Source organism: Lissotriton vulgaris, chromosome 4_1, assembly GCF_964263255.1.
Source record: "Lissotriton vulgaris chromosome 4_1, aLisVul1.2, whole genome shotgun sequence".
Taxonomy (NCBI): Eukaryota; Metazoa; Chordata; class Amphibia; order Caudata; family Salamandridae; genus Lissotriton; species Lissotriton vulgaris.
Genome location: NC_141691.1, coordinates 805062212 through 805082719, shown reverse-complemented (window position 1 = coordinate 805082719; position 20508 = coordinate 805062212).

Genomic DNA, 20508 nt, shown 5'->3' with positions numbered 1-20508 from the left:
GAGGCGCTAAGTTCCAAAGTACCCTAGGGGAAAGCTGGGCATCTGCCGGCCAGCACGTAGGGACCCCTAGGAGATAGCAGCTGGATCCTGCGGCGGTTCCTCCTGATGCCCAGCAGCACTTCAGTCCCCAAAACAGGTACCAAGTAGCACACCAACATGGGGTCACAGCCCCAATATTTATATCAGCCAGGACTTTGTTCTGGACTGGCACAGGGCTTGGGGATCCAGTCCCAACTGGTTCTGGGGTTACTAAAGCGTTTTCTATACAGTGCTCACACCCTCCTTTGTCAGGTTAAGCTCAGAACCCAGACACACCACAGGATGGCAGAGCCAGCATTGTACCAGCCAGGCACAGGCCTATTCAGGATCAGGGGCTACTCTGAATGCTGATCAGGTCCATTCAGCCTAGCGCTGACTCACCCAGCCCCTCTGGAGTCATGGCATCTCCCCAGTCCCTGTCACTCCAAAGCCAGACATGCAATACATATCAAGCAGGCACAAAGACACATAGCACACAGCAATGCCAACTTCTAAAAGTGGCATTTCTAAAATAGTTTCAATAAATCTTCTCACACCATTACGCAGCATTTATTACCACTATTCCAATCATAAGGCAAGATTAGGTAGTAGTGTTCACAAAGGAAACGTCCGCACCGTTCATTCAAACACAATGTTATTATACACACAATGTAAAGCGTGACAGATTTAGATTAGTTGCACAAATTGTATAACAAATGGGTGCTAAAGAACCTCAAAGCACCTACTAACTCGAGGTGCTGTAGGTACACACAAATGTGGACCAAACTGGAGCTATTGGGGATGAGGTTCTGACTACTGCACACCTTAGAGTCTAATTCTTTTTTTTTTAAGTCATAGCTTGAGTGATTGCTTATTGCAGGAACAGTCTGCCTACCATAAACAACAGAACAAGGACATGGCAAACATCAATTAGATAAGCAAGGATCCAAACAGTCCAAAGTAAATTAAATAGTAGTTCTCTTCAGATGTCATCAATTCTTTTATTAGTGTTCATAATTTCATATAAAATCTCCCAGCACGTAATTCGCCAACACGTGTTTCATCTCACACAGAGACTTCATCAAGGCATAAATATAGTTGGTGAGTGTCTCCCAATCCGCTTGAGCTGTGCAGGAACCACGCATCCAACCCAATAAGACGCACCCAATTGGAGAATTCCTAAAAGCATTCAGAAGTGAAATCCAAGACTATATAGGAGGATGCGTGTAGAAAAATGCCACAAAATCAAATGTCAACTGGACAAACGTCACGATAATAGCACAGTACCAATCTTGATTCATGTATAAGTTGTCCAAAATGTATACAGATATAGATAGTGATCCTAAATATCTGATCCACAATCTGCAGTCTTGAACAGAAGAGTCAGTAACGTGCTCCTAGTATCCACAAACAAGTATGTTAAAATACGTAATTTCATGAAAGAAACGCCCAACAGTTAAAGCCTATCCGGTATTGCAACCTTGATAAGTTGCATTCCGAAAAGTCGGAAAAACGGTCCATGATACGCTCTATCACCCACAGCAATGAGCCATGGCATCTCCCCAGTCCCTGTCACTCCAAAGCCAGACATGCAAAACATATCAATCAGGCACAAAGACACATAGCACACAGGAATGCCAACTTCTAAAAGTGGCATTTCTAAAATAGTTTCAATAAATCTTCGCACACCATTACGCAGCATTTATTACCACTATTCCAATCATACCAAACTTGACCACGCTGTTCCTCTCATATTAAAAATGACCACTAAAACACTTATCAGGAAATCCCCATGCCTTCCTATGAGAGGGCAGCCTCACAGCAAGGAGATACAAAAATAGCTGTTTGTTACTACAAGGACATGTCACACATTTAAGGCACATGTCCTACCTTTTACCTACAATGCACCCTGCCCATATGACTAGCTAGGGCCTACCTTAGGGGTGACTGATCAGACGTAAAAGGGGTCACAGACTTGGCAGCCACTTTATGTGCCATGTCACAGCGGCAGTAAACTGCGCGCACAGGTCTTACAAAGGCAGAGGCCTGGGACAGGTTTGAAAGGCTACTTTGGTGGGTGGCACAAGCAGTGCTGCAAGCCCACCAGTAGCATTTAATTTACTGGCCCCCGGTATATGAGAAACCACTTTACAAGGGACTGACAGGTAAATTAAATACGCCAAACAGGTGGAGACTAATCTTACCATGTTTACCACAGAGGGCACATGCAGTCTAAAATGCACAGAGTCCAAAAAACCCCAACACCAGGTCAGAAAAAGAAAGTCTAGGAGGAAGGCTAACGTTCAGGGATGACCCTGCAAAAAGAACCAAGTCCAACAAGATCCTTTTGCTCACAAGTGCAATCACATTGTCTGCCAATGTGTTGCCACCATGGTTCATCTATATATATTGCCAAACCAGCGTTGTGTGAGCAGAGAATTCTAGATATTAATCACCAGTCAATCCTATGGATGGTCAACAAAACCTATCCCCCATTCTCATCAATGGGACAAAGGGAACTCTTTGTTTCAGGCCACAGCTCACTTGAGATGTTAGTAGGGGCTGTTTCAGTTGGGTCTGATGAATAAATGTTAATGAAAGCACTGTAGACAGATTTGGAATGAGCCTCCTCACTAAAGTCATCATGTATAAATGCAGGGGCCTATTTAAGCACAGTATGTGATCTTTCTTCTTCCTGGGAGCATGATTGGAGGGATTTGAAACAGAGCTCCCTCACGATGACCTATGAAAATGTGTTGCCCCTGGAATAGCGAGATGAGGATCTCACTGGCATGAAATACTATGACCAAAATATCTAGGTCAAACTATTGACAGGTAAGTTAGTAGAGACCAATGTACTTAACTTCACATATATGTGCCTTGATGATATATATATGTATGTATATATATATATATATATACATATATATATATATATATATATATATATATATATATATATATATATATATACATACATATATATATATATATACATATATATATATATATATATATATATATATATATATATATATATATATATATATATATATATATATCCTTCACTACTTCCTGTCTCCACTAATTTACCAGAAAGATGACACCGCAAATCGAAGATAGGTTTCCAAATGTTTATTTTTCTTGAAAGGCAACTACGTGTTTCGGCAGGATCCCTTGCCTTGGTCACACAACAAGCACCATTTCATTACAATTTAAACTCATTTTCTGACATCACATGTTGTCAGACAGTGACAACACACTATATGTGTGTCTTTTTTCTTTTTTCTCAGTGTTTTACATTAATGCATTCGTTTTGTCTTTTTTTGGCGTCAGAATGGCTGCCAACTGTTTTTCATACAATTCAAAAAACTTTATTGTACCACAATGTATAGAACATATATCAGGGACAGGCATCTTTCTATATCCTGAGAGTGCCTGTCTCACATATTCAGTATGCAAGCCCCTACTGCCACCCGGGCCTCATTGATCGAAATGACAAATTCACAAATGTGTTGATTACTAGATAGCCTATCTGATTTTCCTGTACAATAGATAAAAAATATCATGCTGTTGTTTTATAGTATCCCAGACCACCTACTACTTTAATATCACAATATAGGCAGAATATAAAGTGCAAGTGCCTAGTGCAAGTCAAATTGATAATAAAGTGCCAGTGTAATAAATCACAAATTCCCAAAACAGCAGCATATTACAGTTTTGTAAACTTTAACACAGTCTCAATATGCAGTTATAGTTCAAGGACATAACACAAGTATTGTTATTGGTTCTACTGATCTATGTCATTTGCTTAATAATATAGTTGTGCAAATTTACGCAAAGAGAATAAAGTGCCAGTGCACCTGGGTATCATAGCAGCATAGTCCGATTTTAGAGTACTATGCAAATTGTGCAAATTTTAATAAAGTGCAAATGCTATAGAATTAACTATCTTTCCCTCTTGTTAATAAAATTCCTTGAAGAGATACCTCCATGCTACCTGTGCAAATTGCGTAAATATATTCTAATGTTTATTAAAGTGCAAGTGCTTGCTTTCTCAGCTTTTTTGTTGAACCATTCAATAATTGTTGGTCCCATGGCAACACATCCATTTAACACTCTCCATGTTAGTGCTGTTAAGATTTGACCTATCATCATCTATATTTGTGGCATCCCTTTAGATACATTCATTTAATGAGATGACCCTTGTTCTTTTTTCTGCAGTACCAATAAATATCTTTAAAATATATAAATTATGTCAACTAGCCTACCTAGAGTTCATACTGCATCTTGATCTTGTATCTTGCCATAACACATTTCTTGAAGACCTGCTTAAAATCTTGAGGGGGGAGGACTCACATGACTGAGCGTCTTTTAGTTTTCTAGTCTTTAAGTCAAATGAACATACAGTTCTTTGTCACTGTTCAGCTCATTAGGGGTTTTACTGTCAAACATCAAGATATATCTTGGTTTGAGTTTCCTTCAATTTGCTTTTCTCTTCCTACCTCTTCTTCGTCTTGGGACCGAGTCTACATGATAAAATGTTAGGTCCTCCCCTTTCCCCCATGTACCTCATTTGTATGCCTTGCAACAGGTTATGATTGATGTTTATTCTTTTCTGCCCTTAAATGTTGCAAAATTCTAATGTGAGCCATGTGGATAGTACTTCCTACGTATATTAAAGGGCAAGTGCATTGCAACACGTAGACCACATGGTCACTCTTGCAGTTTAGGAAGCGTGGAATCCTCCATGGTTTCTTCATGAGGGGCAGTTTTACTTCCTTCATGTTTTTTCCATGTCTGAATGCTTTACATGTTAGGCATTTGGTGAAGCCTGGATTGGACTTAAGCCAACTCCCACTCTCCACTATGTCCACTATCTCAGGGCTGCTGTTAACCAGTTCTTGTCTCATAGAGCAAGTCCTTCTATATGTGAGGATGGGTTTACGGGAGATTTTGCTACCCAAAGTGGGATCCGATTTTACCAGGTACCAGTGCCTATTCATGCAGTCTCTCTCCCTTGCATGATAGGCACTGTACCTGGTTATCATTCGGACATCTTGAACTGGGGTCTTTTCTGTTTCTCTCTGTTGGTTTATATATACATATATATATATATATATATATATATATATATATATATATATATATATATATATATATATATATATATATATATATATATATATATATTCACAGAAAAAAACATAGGTTATAGACCATATATAGTTAGGAATTTGCATTTACAAAACCTTGAAAATTCACTGAAAAAAACATAGGTTATAGACCATATATAGTTAGGGATTAGCATTTACAAAACCTTATTTTATTTGCACAAAACCATTGAAATTCCATATATAGTTAGTTGCACTAACTATATATCGCGGACCCGCAATCCACTGCTAATGATGTCACATATTACATCATTCATGACATGGTCAGTGACATCACTGATGACATCACTGATGACATCTCAAATGACATCACTGATGACATCACTGATGACATCTCAAATGACATCACTGATGACATCACTGACATCTCATTTGACATTACTGATTACATCACTGATGATATCATTTATGTGATAATACATCTTCAGACTCTAATATAACCTTAGATACACTCAGTGTAAACAGGCACTCACAGACTGTCACACATCCATGGAGTTACTCACACACCTAGTCAGTCATGCAAAGAATTAATCACATCTCCATTTCCTCAACTCTACAGTTATACACATCTTACTTATTCAAACATATACTAACACATATTTACTCTCTTATACAATCCGTGATACAAGTTCACAATGATTCATACAGCCACTCTCACATTCACTGGCTCTTATGTTCAGTTATTTATATATGTCAACTCTCACATGGACTGTGTTTTACATATGTACTTACTTTTACATGTAGCACTGAGATATCCATTCACTCACCAATACACTCATGCACACAGTCAACTGTCCATACAGCTGTTTCTACATGCACTTTTGAACCCATACACCTAGGGAATCAACTGCTCACACATCTATACACAGAGTTATACACCTCCCAGCCACCCACACACATACTCAGTCTCCCATACAAATACTTGGGCAACCATTCAATAACCCATATAGTTACTGATATAGCTACTGATTTAAACATGCAGCACTTTACAGAACAACATATATAATGATTGCCAAATTAAGACACTTTAATCACTAACCCATGCACTCAGTGAGACACATTTAATCATTCTCTCATACAGTCAGTCATGCACCTACTAAATCCTTCATCCAGACACTTATACATCTACTCATTCTTCAATATGTTAGACATATTTTCACTTTACAGAAACATACAGTCACTGGGTATTGTCATCAGTGATGTCATCAGTGATGTCATTTGAGATGTCATCAGTGATGTCATCAGTGATGTCACTGACATGTCATGAATTATGTAATATGTGACATCATTAGCAGTGGATTGCGGGTCCGCGATATATAGTTAGTGCAACTAACTATATATGGAATTTCAATGGTTTTGTGCAAATAAAATAAGGTTTTGTAAATGCTAATCCCTAACTATATATGGTCTATAACCTATGGTTTTTTCAGTGAATTTTCAAGGTTTTGTAAATGCAAATTCCTAACTATATATGGTCTATAACCTATGGTTTTTTCTGTGAATTTCATTGGTTTTTTAAAAGCTAATATCTATAGTTGTTAAAATATATTCTTTATTAAGTGACGTATCACGTAGCCCGTGAGACGCCTCATGATGCATCGCATAACCGTGACGTATCGTCTCTGCAGCGCAAACCAAACCCAAAACGTAAGCGCGCCAGAACACGCTTAAAGATATATATATATATTTTTAACCTTAATTAGACAAAATCCACACGTGCACATATCACAAACGTTCAAAAAACACAATATGTCGGACTCCCGTTACGCTGCCGGCTAGCTGCCCGGTTAACGTACCAGGAAGCACCTTTACCGCGAAAAATCGCAATTTTTTTTTCTTTTGCCCCGCAGGGAACTTTAATAGCCCCCTCATCAATACTAGGGGTTCAGGAGGGGTCTGCCTTACCCCTTTCATTCATTTACACCTTTTTTTTTTCCACCTCTTGTCTCTCGATCCCACAGAGAGACAAGATGGCGGCCGCTCCAGACTGTTTACAATGTTAACAGTCAATCAGCTTCTCCTCAGACTCCCGTTACACTGCCGGTTAGCTTCCCGGTTAGCTGCCCGGTTCGCGTACCAAGACGCGTCTCTACGGCGAAAAAATCTGATTTTTTTTTTTATTTTTTTTTGGCCCCGTGTGGCTTTATAATATCCCCCTCATCAATCCTAGGGGGTCAGAAGGGGTCTACCTTGCCCTCTTTCCTTCATTTCCCCCTTTGTTTTGGCCTCCTCTTGTCTCTCGATCCTACCGAGAGACAAGATGGCGGCCGCTCCGGACTGTTTACAATGTTGACAGCCAATCAGCTACTCCTCAGACTCCCGTTACACTGCCGGTTAGCTTCCCGGTTAGCTGCCCGGTTAGCTGCCCGGTTCGCGTACCAAGACGCGTCTCTACGGCGAAAAAATCGGAATTTTTTTTTTTTTTTTTGGGCCCCGCGTGGCTCTATAATATCCCCCTCATCAATCCTAGGGGGTCAGAAGGGGTCTACCTTGCCCCCTTTCCTTCATTTCCCCCTTTGTTTTGGCCTCCTCTTGTCTCTCGATCCTACCGAGAGACAAGATGGCGGCCGCTCCGGACTGTTTAGAATGTTGACAGACACCGGAGAGCCAATTAGCTTCGCATCGCAAAGTTCCGTTACGCGAAAAGTACGCGAACCGGAGCGCTGCCCGGAGCGCTGTTACAGATATATATCTTGTTTTAAACGTTAATTTCTCAAAATCCACTGAAGCACATATATTGAGACCTAGCAAAGGCACATCGGGCTAACAGTCCCTACAATTTTGCCAAGTTTCGTGCAAATCCATTCAGCCGTTCGAGCTAAAAGTGAGGCCAACCGCCCTATGGAAAAATGAATGGGAAAAACGCGTTTTGGGACCCCCCTTTTTTCTCGGCCCCCCCTTGACGACCCCCCCCAATTTTCAGGAGCTGCTCAGAAACAAAATGTGCCATTTTTCAGAAAATGTCAGCCAATTCCGTCCACAAACGCCAAAGTTATTAGACATAGAATTTTCAAAAGTTCCATAGAGAAAAAATCCTAACTATATATACCTACTGGCTATCACCAGTAGGTAATATATATATATATATATATATATATATATATATATATATATATATATATATATATATATATATATATATATATATATATATATATATATATATAAATACATTACCTACTGTCGGTCGCCAGTAGGTAGTTATAGTTAGGATTGTTTTCCATAGGAAATCCTCAACATTCTATTTGGAATAACTTTGGCCCTGGTTAAAGAATCTTAGCGAATTTCTCAAAGAAGATGGCTCGGTTCGCTGCGCTCCTTCCCTGAAAGTTTGGGGGGGATTGGTCAAGTGGGGGCTGAGATATAAGGGGGGTCCCAAAACGTGTTTTCTGCATGTTATTTTCCATGGGACCTTTAGACTCGGCTACAGGTCGAACGGCTGAATGGATTTATAAGAAATTTGGCAAAACTGTAGAGTCCGGTTCGCAGATTACGCTTTTTTTGGAATGGTGTAAATCTGTTCAGTAGTTGTTGAGAAAATTAAAGTTAAAGTCAATTATATATCTATAGGCGCGCATGCGTGCGCGCACTCAAGCGGCTGCGCGTGAGCGGAATTTTTTTTTGCTGAGTGACGTCTGTTAACGTTCGATTCAAAGGAAATCAGGAAGTTTTGTCCGCCATTTTGTCACTGCGAGTAAATATATTGTTCATTTCAAAGCGTTGAAACATGGAAAGGGGAGAAGGTAGAGATTGTCTTGCTGCGTAGGTTTTCTCGGGGTGTGCAGTAAGGCCCTTAAACGCGAAAAGATATAATTTTTTTTCCGAAAAAAAAAAACGGGGTGCGGGCACCCGGTCGCGCACACCTATTTACAAGAGTGTGAAAATGGAGATAAATCAGAAGTTTGAGTGCTTAGATATAAGGTGGCTCTGAAAAGAGCCCTTGTGTTAATTGAGTGTTTTCTGCATTTATAAGTAAGTACCGATGCAGAGCCTGATGTTGCAGAGGAAGATTCTGTTTCCCTCATTCGTGAAATGAACACCGTCTCTCCTATAGACGTCTTGCATGTGGTATTGCAAGTTGTTGTGGTAAATAGAACCCATGCTATAATCTCTGAGGAACGCAGAAACAGATTTATTTACATGTCTCCTTGCTTTCTCAAATTGTGCACAATGTTGATTGGACCAATTCCATTTCTGTCTTTGGCATATATTGGAATATACCAAGGCAGATCGAGGAAAAATTGTCATCAATTGTCGAAAGGTGTCTTTTAGAAGCATTTCCAGACCTACCCCAGTGATTGTGCCTAGATTGTTCCCACCACAGTGCACAATTATAAGGTCTGGTTCTGGGAGCTGCATAAAAGTTTTCACCAATGGAATCAATTGGTGACATTTCAATCCTCTTTTGGCAATCCATGTTATGTGTACATTTGGTAAGCCGAGGTTGCAAATTCGTCTGCTTACTGCATATTTTTCACTCCAGTGAATATAACTGTGTCCTATTAGCCAGACCTTCATTTTCAAGGGATTTGTAGTCGTCCTCCGATCGGTTCTGGAAGTGGAATGGTAGTTAGAAGTTGAAATTCTAAATAAAGAAAAAGGAAGAGGCTGGGTGTGGTTAAAAAGATAAAAATGATTGGTTGATTGTAATAAGTGGAGATTGAAGAGTACGTTGCATGTTAATGTTTATGTTAAACGAAAAGTACTATTGGGTGTGAAAAAAAAAGACATGTAACAGAGTTGTGGATTGGCAGGTGTTTCTGGAGGGAAAACAGTCTTCTTAGTTTGCTGTAGAACGTTGAGACATGAACTTTTGACCTCTGCCTTCAGCAAGGTGCAGAATGAGGTGTAACCATGGAAACAGCCGGAGATGGCAGTTGGTGATGGGTTCACTCTTTGGTGCCTCTGCATCTGCACTCTGTTCTGTGGTGGCAGGCGGAGAACTGTTTGTTATTGTGGAGATGAAAGGGTGATAAGGAAAGAAATACGACATAGCGTTTGGCCTGTAGAAGCGTGGGAGCAGTGTCAGTTAGTCAGTCAAAATATCTTTATTCTGCTTATTTAAAAACCATACAAAGAGAGAAGGGATAAAATACATTTCATACAGGATTTTCCATAATACACATAATTTTAAATATTAAGAACAAATTTTAAAATCGTAACAAACGGTTAAAAAAGTTGTTTGACATGAATAACTAATCTTGGCAGTCAGCTTTCGCCTTTGAGGCGGCTACCAGAAATTTAGCAACGCAAAATGTAATGTGGGGATTAGGTAATAATTGTAAGAAGAGCAAAGCCGGTCTCACCTGAGTGAAGCCGGCTTCTTTCAAAATTGGCAACAAGAATTTTTTCCTTGGCTCTAAATACAGCCCACAAAACATAACAAAGTGCATTGTATCCTGAACTGAGAACTGGTCACAGCTACAGGGCGGAGCTAATTCTGGCTTCTGCCAATTATTAAAAGAACCCAAGTAAAAATGCAGCAAATTAATTCTAAATTTTGTTAAAAGAAGCCTGTGGAAGGGAATTGTGACTAAACCAAGGTATGGTGCAAGTGATGGCGAGCTGATCAACAGGCAATGATCCCTAACTGCCGGTTTTACTAGTTCACGTTCTTCACGGCATGCTTCCTTCCTTCCCATGAAAGACTTTTTTACAAAGTCAAGATCTTGGATTCTAATATTCTCCGGGGAGGTAAAAAGCTCCGGGCGGCCTAGGTCTGAAAAAACCCTGGCTAAATAGGCCAACCAAGGGATCTTGTTGGATTTGTCAAGGGCCAGAACGTCAAGCATGATCTTATGATTTAGTGGGAGTTCTTCGTTCATCCACATTTTTAACCATAAAATCAAAGGGGCCATACTCAACTTGTCAGAAAGAAACTGTAAGCCGACTTCTTTGTGAATAGAATACGTTGGGGTCGACTGGGGTACAGAGAGTAGGGTTCTAATAAATCCATTCTCCGCTCTCTGAATTGGTTCCACATTTGCGTATCCCCACAATGCGGAACCATATAAGGCAATGGCCACAGATTTACTATTGTAAATTTTTAATATAGCTTCCATAGGCCTGGCCCCCAGCCTACCAGCGAAACTCAAGAGTGCTGACGATGATCGAATAACGGCCAACCTCTTAGCTCTAACCTGTGGACCCCAGGACCCTTTCTGGTCAAACAGTATGCCTAAGTATGGGAATGTGGATACCCTAGAGACCGTGTCCCCCCTGCATGTAAAAGTTTTATTTCTCTTCCTGCGACACTCTAGGCCCACCACCATTGTGTGTGATTTGGCTACATTTATTTTAAGATCTAACTGCTCCATGAACGAGCCAAAAGCATTCAATAGGCGCTGGAGGCCAACTCCCGTACGGGCGATCAGCACGGCGTCATCCGCGTATAGGAGCGCCGGGATCTTTAATGCTCCTACGCGCGGGACGTCGGCTTCTTGCCCCCCTAGGTGAGTGCCCAGGCCGTTGATATAGATGGTAAAAAGCAAGGGGGCTAAAATGCACCCCTGCCGCACACCCCTTAATGATCTAAAGAGAGCGGTGCGCCTACCCTCATTCGTCACACGTACACTTGAGAAGAGTTCTTGATGCAGGGAGGCCATAAAGGTGACCAAGGCCTCATCAATCCCCATCTCCCGCAGGATAGACCACAACTTTGTCCTATTCACTAGATCAAATGCTGAGGAGAGGTCCATGAATGCAAGATACACGGACCCCTCCTTGGCTACAGTGTATTTAGCGATGAGCAAATGTAAGTTTGCACACTGCTCAATAGTCCCCTTTCTTTCCCTAAATCCATATTGGATTTCGGATAGACCACCACAGTCCTCAACGTTTTCCCTCAACCTGGATAAAAGAACTCTGCCTAAGATTTTTACTGAGGAGTCCAGGAGGGATATAGGCCTATAGCAGCCTGGATCGTCTCGCTGACCTTTTTTAAAGATGGGAACTATGGTAGAGGTGTTCCATGATGCAGGTACAGAATTACCATTAACTGCATTGAACACATTTGCCAGAACTCTAGCCCACAGTTTTGGGGAGTACATGAAAAAGTCGGCAGGCATGCCGTCAGGGCCAGGTGCCTTGTGCTTTGTAGTGCACATAATAGCTTTTTCCACCTCATCTTGATTAAAGATGATGGGGCGAATGGCTGGATTTGTCAACAGGGCATCTTCAATTGCATCAACAGTATCCCCATAGACATTTTTAAAGTGAGATAACCACTTTTCATCAGGAATAACGCAGTCCATGGAATCATTATTATCATCTGAGAAGAGGGGCTGTTTAATGATATCCCAAAATTTTTTGCTGTCCTTCAGGACTGCCGCCGAAAGGAGGCCCTCCCATGCTTCTTGTTTAATAGTGTCCTTTCGTTTTTTATTGCTAATTTATAAGCTTTCCTGAGTCTGGAGATCTCATCTTTTACCCTGGGGGTATCTTTTAGGGCTACCAGTAATAGTCTGTGTGCTTTTGAGCATGCTGAGTCAAACCAGCGCTTTTTTCCCGGAAGTCCTTTTTTTTGTTTTTGCTAAAAGGTCCGGTGACACCTGCCCACATATTACCTCGAACTCCTCTACAATTTCTTGGCCCTGTGCACAAGGATTATTACATACCTCAACCTGCCCCTTAATCTTTGGAAAATTCTTAACATAACATTTTTATGGGACCACTTTTGCCCATTTCATGCGTCTACCTTGGTCAGTAGTCCTCAGGGGGTGGGCAATTACTTTCAATGGGGATGGTCCCATATTACCTCCCCACGCCACTTACAATTCTACCGGATTATGGTCACTAAAATGTGATTGTGTGGTGTGATAGACGATAACCCGGTTAAGAATTCCTAGGGATACAAATATGTAATCAATAATTGTACCTTGAGGGATGCCAGTGAAGGTTGGCAGTCTAATGCCACCATCTGGTTCGTATAAATCAAAGTTGGCGAGAAAATCCTCCAGCTCCTCTCCCTCAATGGTATGTTCAAAATGAGGTCCCTCAGGTCCATCATCCCCTTTAATACTACTTCTACAATTCCTGCAGTTTTGATTGCACGGGTGTATATTAAAATCACCTAATAAAACATAATCTGTATCAAACGTATCATTCTGACTGACCGAATTTAAAATGTTCTCTAAATCAGTGATATTGCGGCCTCTATAGTCACTATTCCCTGTATTATAGAAATTTATGTAAATAGTCCTACTAGTGTTATTAATCACTCTTTCAACCATCAGGATATTAGGGGAGTCGGTGCTAATCTGCTTGCAACTTCCCTTTAAGTCTAAGGAAAACAGAAATAAAAGACCTCCTTTGGCCCTCCCCATGCGACTTTGAACGGCTGCTTTAGTAAAACTAATAAACCCATCCCACCACAGTTTATCAGCAGTGTCCCAAGTTTCCTGAAGGGCAATAATGTGGTGGCCTAGAACAAAGCTTGACCAGGCTTTATCCTGTCGCTTACCATTTAGCCCTGCTATGTTCCAGCTTATTAGTCTACAGGAATCTATAGATGTCATAGTTTCTGGGTGCCGCACCAGTACCACTTCAGGCTCTCGCGATATTTGGGTTACTCATTAAATGCCACATTCAATAGGCTATATGGGTTAGTACTGCCCTGGCCCTGATTCGAGCTATGGTCAGGCAAATGTGGCGAAGATATGGGCTGATCATGCCGAAATGTGAATCGGTCTTCGTGCACTGTTTGAAGGATGGGCTCATTGGGATCTAGGCCGTTGATACGTGGACTGAACCGGTCCAATTGCTGGACTATGGCCTCTTTCCCCTGGTTAAAGAGCCCTTGTGTTAATTGAGTGTTTTCTGCATTTATAAGTAAGTACCGATGCAGAGCCTGATGTTGCAGAGGAAGATTCTGTTTCCCTCATTCGTGAAATGAACGCCGTCTCTCCTATAGACGTCTTGCATGTGGTATCGCAAGTTGTTGTGGTAAATAGAACCCATGCTATAATCTCTGAGGAACGCAGAAACAGATTTATTTACATGTCTCCTTGCTTTCTCAAATTGTGCACAATGTTGATTGGACCAATTCCATTTCTGTCTTTGGCATATATTGGAATATTAGAATAATCAGAGGAGGGACGAGGAAAACGTGTCCATTTTATTTCCCCAAATAATATCAGCGTTGATCAAGTGAAAAAATGGACACTTGTAACAGATCCAGACCATTGGTTGGAAAAACTATGGTACCCTCAAAAGACCCAATGTGAATAGGTGTAGCGGTATATATTGTTCCTCCGCCCCTACATTGTGGTTCGTTGGCAGTTATCATTGGGTACCATAGGTAGTGTGGGTGCCTGCCTCAACCTGAGGCTCCTCTGGTCTGGATTGCAGTGGCCAGAGAGAAAAAATATTGTGCAGAAGAAAAAAAGGGTTAAAAATAAGATCAACACTTTTAAGTATTTTAATAGAATAGTGTAGATCTTATAGTAAAATCATGGGTACTTAACTAAGATCAAATTATGAGATCTAGAAGTATTCAAATTACAGGAGTGTCGACATGTTTCAGCCCCCTCTGGCTCAAAGGAGTCTACGGGGCTTTCGTCAGGACAAAAATGACAAACAAACATAGAGATTTTACTCACACCTCATTTGTGGAGTTCAAAGGCAAATAGCGAGTGTCAAATTAAACCACTCGAGTTTTTTGCGAGCCTGTAAGAGACAATACAAACAAACAGGTTGTGCAGAGTAATGAAACATTTGTATCATGTAGCTTGAATGAGAAAGGCACACTAGTAAGCAATTGTCTTAACTAGCAACACAGAGCTTAATTTTAGCTATGTAAATTGACATTTCTGAACATTGGGAGTATTCCCTGGTAGGGTAGAGGAGAGAGGGATAAGTTGAGAGCGTTCACATATGCTGTAAAGATGTATGTTACAGCGCCAATCAGTGGTTAGTGGAGTCACAGTAAGTATGATGGAATATAACACATCATGCGTGTTTACGGAACTATCACTCCTTTAGACTCAAGTACTGTGGACTCAAGGGAGGCAGATACAGCGAGACTGTCAGAGTTTTCAAAGTGGGACGTTCTGAATTTGAGAACGCGGTATATGCTGGCTCTAATGCAGTAAGGTAGCGCGTTCGAGCATGCATTTAAAGAGAGGCACTTACCCCCTGATTAGGAGATTCTAACTTGCATCGGGGAGATACAGAGCTGTGGGGGACAGATAGAAATTGATCAGATGTCTCTTACCTTCTAGTAGAAGGGATTGGAAATTTCGAGCGAGGTGCGCGCTGCGCCATTACCCGCGTGTGTGCTTCCCTTCGTCGCTTGTGCTGACTCTGCCCCCGGACGACAGAACAGCGTCCGGGGGAGGGATTAAGACGGCGTTTTTTTCAACAAACTTTATTGGATACTTGTATAGGCAGCCTGGGAGATAGGATCTGTGTAGCTTCAACAAACTTTATGGAGTAGTTGTTTTGAAAGCCGACCTGACGGGATCTGGCATGTATGTACTCACGCAGTCTACAGACCTCTGAAAGAGGGAGATAAAGCAACTTTTCAATAAAGGGTCTTATTAGTGGACTGCAAAGTGGTGCCATGGGACATTATCATTCATCCCGGTGATGTTGGTTTTCAAACGGTCCACCCACCGTTGCTCTTTTTCATACAGGATTCTTTCTGTATTGTGGGTTTTTTCCGATATCATTTCGATGACAGTCCATCTTATGTCGTCACATGAATGTCCTTTCTCTAGAAAGTGGGCACACAGTTTAGTGGTGTTTTTCTTCAGGCGGATGTTACTGCGGTGTTCCCCTATTCTGATTTTGATTTTACGGCACGTCATGCCTATGTAAAGTTTTTTGCATGGACACATAACCAGGTAAATGACGCATGATGAATTGCAGTTAGTATGTTGTTTTTGGGTCCAGTTTATAGTTTCTGATAGTTGTAACTGTTTCGTATGGGTGGTGAATTGGCAGACTGTACAACTTCCACAAGGGTAGTGACCACTCACCGGGGCCATCACAGCATTCCTGATGGGTTCTTGGCTGTATGTAATCCGTGGTCGGGTATGGACCAGGGTGTCTCGTAAGTTTTTAGATCTTCTGTTTGCGAAACGTGGTTTTGGCCAGTCAAATTTCCCACTATTGAGGATTCTCCAGTTCTTGTTGACCAGTTTTTGGACCTCGTAAGTAGAAGGACAAAAGGTAGTTACACATGTCATGAGGTCTGGAATAGGGTCTTTAGGGTAGGTTTGTAGAAGGCATTCCCTTGGTTGGTGGTTAGCACGTTTCATACATTTCTGTATGGTCCTCTGTGTGTAGTCTCTCTGTTTTAATTTTGTGCATAGGTCTTTTGCTTGAGTTTTGTAGTCATTATTCTCTGTACAATTTCTTTTTAAACGGAGAAATTGACTGTAGGGTAAATTGTCCCGCAGTGATTTAGGGTGGTAGCTCTTATATGAAAGAAGACTGTTTTTGGCAGTGGGTTTAGTGAATGTCTTGGTTTTGAGTTTGTTATCTTCAGCAAAAATTGTTAAGTCGAGGAAGTCGATGGATACATTATTGGCCATATGTGTGAATTTCAGCCAAGGATCTTTCTCGTTCAACCAACGTAAGAAAGCTTCCAAATCCAATTTGATGTCCCAAATTAGGAGAATATCATCAATATATCTCTTCCAGTATAAAATACTGGAAGAGTAAGGATTTGCCTCATTGAGGACAAATTGCTGTTCGAAGTTGCTGACGTACAGCCCTGCCACCGAAGGGGCAAAGGCACTGCCCATTGATGTACCATGTTTTTGTAGATACAGTGTTCCATTGTATTCAAAGAAATTGTCTTTAAGTGCAAGTTGGCAGCACTGTAAGATAAAATGTCTTGGGGTCTGATATTCCCAGTTTACACTGTAGAGAACGTCCTCCAGCATTTGTAGGGTGTCATCTTGGGGTAGGCTGGTGTATAATGACTCCACGTCAAGACCTACCAAGTACATCGTGTTTGGATCAAACGGTATATCTTTGATTTGTACCAATAGGTCACGTGTATCTTTTAGGTAGGTGGGTGTCTTTTGCACTATCGGTTTTAAAAACTCGTCTGCGAATTTTGATAGCGGTTCGAGCAGTGATCCTATTCCTGCTACGATGGGGCGTCCTGGTGGAGGTGAACGGTTTTTATGGATTTTGGGTAAGGAATAGAAGAAGGGAATTTTAGGTTCTTTGGTACAAAGGTAATCTGCTTCCTTCCCTGTAATCCATCTTTTGGTTTCCGCTTCATTGACCATTATGCTGATCACGTTCTGTAGTCTTTCTGTGGGATCCTCCTCTATTTTCTCATAGTATTTTTTATCTGATAGGAGGGAGAGACATTGTAGATCATAACCCTCTTTGGTGAGGATCACGATACCTCCCCCCTTATCTGCTGGTTTCAGGACAATGTCTGTGTTGGATTCAAGTGCTTTTAGAGCCTGTCTTTCCCTACTAGTCAGATTTTGGAAGTGTGGTTTCTTTTTTGTAGTCATTTTGTCTATACCTTTTAGTATAGCCTGTTCGAAGGTATGGACCTCAGGTGGGATACTTCCTGCTGGAGGGTTGAAGGTTGATCTTTTTCTTAGATTGGTATCACCTTCTGAAGATTGGTAGGGTTTGTCTGAGAAGAACGCTTTAAGTTTTAAAGTACGACAAAACTCTGCTAGTTCACATTTTAGCTTGAAATTATCAGTAGGTGGGGTCGGAACAAATCCCAGTCCTTTTTCCAGAACATTCCTTTGGTCTTCTGTTAGTTCAATATCAGCAATGTTGACTATTAACGAGTGTTGGTTTTGCTCGTGCTCGGTTGGGCAGACGACATGCTCCTCGTTTGGACACTCCTCTGCTGATCTTGCCAAACGATATTTTTCTTTCTTCCTCTGAATTGGTTCTGGCCCCTGCCTAAAAAAGGCGGCTGTTGTTGTTGTTGTTGTCCCTGTTGGCCTTGATGTTGTTCATTGCCTGGTTGGGGCATATGTTGCATTCCGTAATTAAATGGTGTCATCCATCCTCCGTATGGTGGCATATAAGATTGAAAATGGGGCATATTCATGTTTGGATAGAAGGGTCTTTGCCATCGGTTACCCCTTCTGAATCTTTGTGATCGATTGTTGAAACCACCTCTTCTTGGCGGGTGGTCCTCAGAGCTGCTCACCGAGTTGTTTGAGGAGGCTCTGCCCAAGGATTCATTATCAGAGCTTTGGTCATTGGAGTTATAGTCCTCTTTGGTGTAGGGGTGCATTTTTTCTTGACTAAACTTCTTCAAGTCCTTGCTCAGTTTTGATAGCTTGCTTTGCATAATGAACTCCTGTGTCTCTGCCATTTCTTTTGTAAGTTCTTCCAATTTCTTCACGTAGGTTAATGGATTTATTCCCTTTTTTAACTCATTTTCAAGAATTTGAATTTCTTCTAACAACGCTTCAGAGAGTCTTTTAGCCGTCTTTATAATCAACACCAGGTAATCGAGAGTACACTTCCAAGAGATGGAAGACCAATCCTTGCGAAAGGCCAGGTCGTGTAGGAAGATGCGGGGGGCATTATTGACCCACAAACCTCGCGGGGCTGTTTTTAGTCGGAGGTATTCGGTCATGATGATACCGTGAATCGCAGTGCGTATTTGTTCTCTCTTCTTTTCTGAGAGTGTGTCCCAATTATCTGTTTGTTCCAGAGCTTCCGTCAGGTCTTTATTCTGGAGAAGTGATTGGCCAGCTAGAATTTCTGCTATATCGCTCTCGCAAAGCTCAATCCAACATTACCCTCCATGGTTCAACTCCAACGTAAAGAGAATATGATAATTTCTTTGTTGAGAGAAGGTTCCCGCAGCTGTCCGCTGCTTAATACTAGAATAATCAGAGGAGGGACGAGGAAAACGTGTCCATTTTATTTCCCCAAATAATATCAGCGTTGATCAAGTGAAAAAATGGACACTTGTAACAGATCCAGACCATTGGTTGGAAAAACTATGTTAAGTACCCATGATTTTACTATAAGATCTACACTATTCTATTAAAATACTTAAAAGTGTTGATCTTATTTTTAACCCTTTTTTTTTTTTTTTTTTTTTTTTCTTCTGCACAATATTTTTTCTCTCTGGCCACTGCAATCCAGACCAGAGGAGCCTCAGGTTGAGGCAGGCACCCACACTACCTATGGTACCCAATGATAACTGCCAACGAACCACAATGTAGGGGCGGAGGAACAATATATACCGCTACACCTATTCACATTGGGTCTTTTGAGGGTACCATAGTTTTTCCAACCAATGGTCTGGATCTGTTACAAGTGTCCATTTTTTCACTTGATCAACGCTGATATATTGGAATATACCAAGGCAGATCGAGGAAAAAGTGTCATCAATTGTCGAAAGGTGTCTTTTAGAAGCATTTCCAGACCTACCCCAGTGATTGTGCCTAGATCGTTCCCACCACAGTGCACAATTATAAGGTCTGGTTCTGGGAGATGCATAAAAGTTTTCACCAATGGAATCAATTGGTGACATTTCAATCCTCTTTTGGCAATCCATGTTATGTGTACATTTGGTAAGCAGAGGTTGCAAATTCGTCTGCTTACTGCATATTTTTCACTCCAGTGAATATAACTGTGTCCTATTAGCCAGACCTTCATTTTCAAGGCATTTGTAGTCGTCCTCCGATCGGTTCTGGAAGTGGAATGGTAGTTAGAAGTTGAAATTCTAAATAAAGAAAAAGGAAGAGGCTGGGTGTGGTTAAAAAGATAAAAATGACTGGTTGATTGTAATAAGTGGAGATTGAAGAGTACGTTGCATGTTAATGTTTATGTTAAACGAAAAGTACTATTGGGTGTGAAAAAAAAAAGACATGTAACAGAGTTGTGGATTGGCAGGTGTTTCTGGAGGGAAAACAGTCTTCTTAGTTTGCTGTAGAACGTTGAGACATGAACTTTTGACCTCTGCCTTCAGCAAGGTGCAGAATGAGGTGTAACCATGGAAACAGCCGGAGATGGCAGTTGGTGATGGGTTCACTCTTTGGTGCCTCTGCATCTGCACTCTGTTCTGTGGTGGCAGGCGGAGAACTGTTTGTTATTGTGGAGATGAAAGGGTGATAAGGCGAGAAATACGACATAGAGTTTGGCCTGTAGAAGCGTGGGAGCAGTGATTAAGTTTGAGTGAAGCGGAACTGTGGCGGTGCTTGGTAACAGTAAAAAAATGTTTTAACAGTGGTATAACTGTCTGTACGGTGCGCGACCTACTAAGAAAGAGTTCACGGGCCGTAATTGGCTTGCAGGTTCTAGTATCAGTAAGTGAGGTCGAGAAAAGAAAACATTCAGGACTTTATTTATGAAGGCCTTG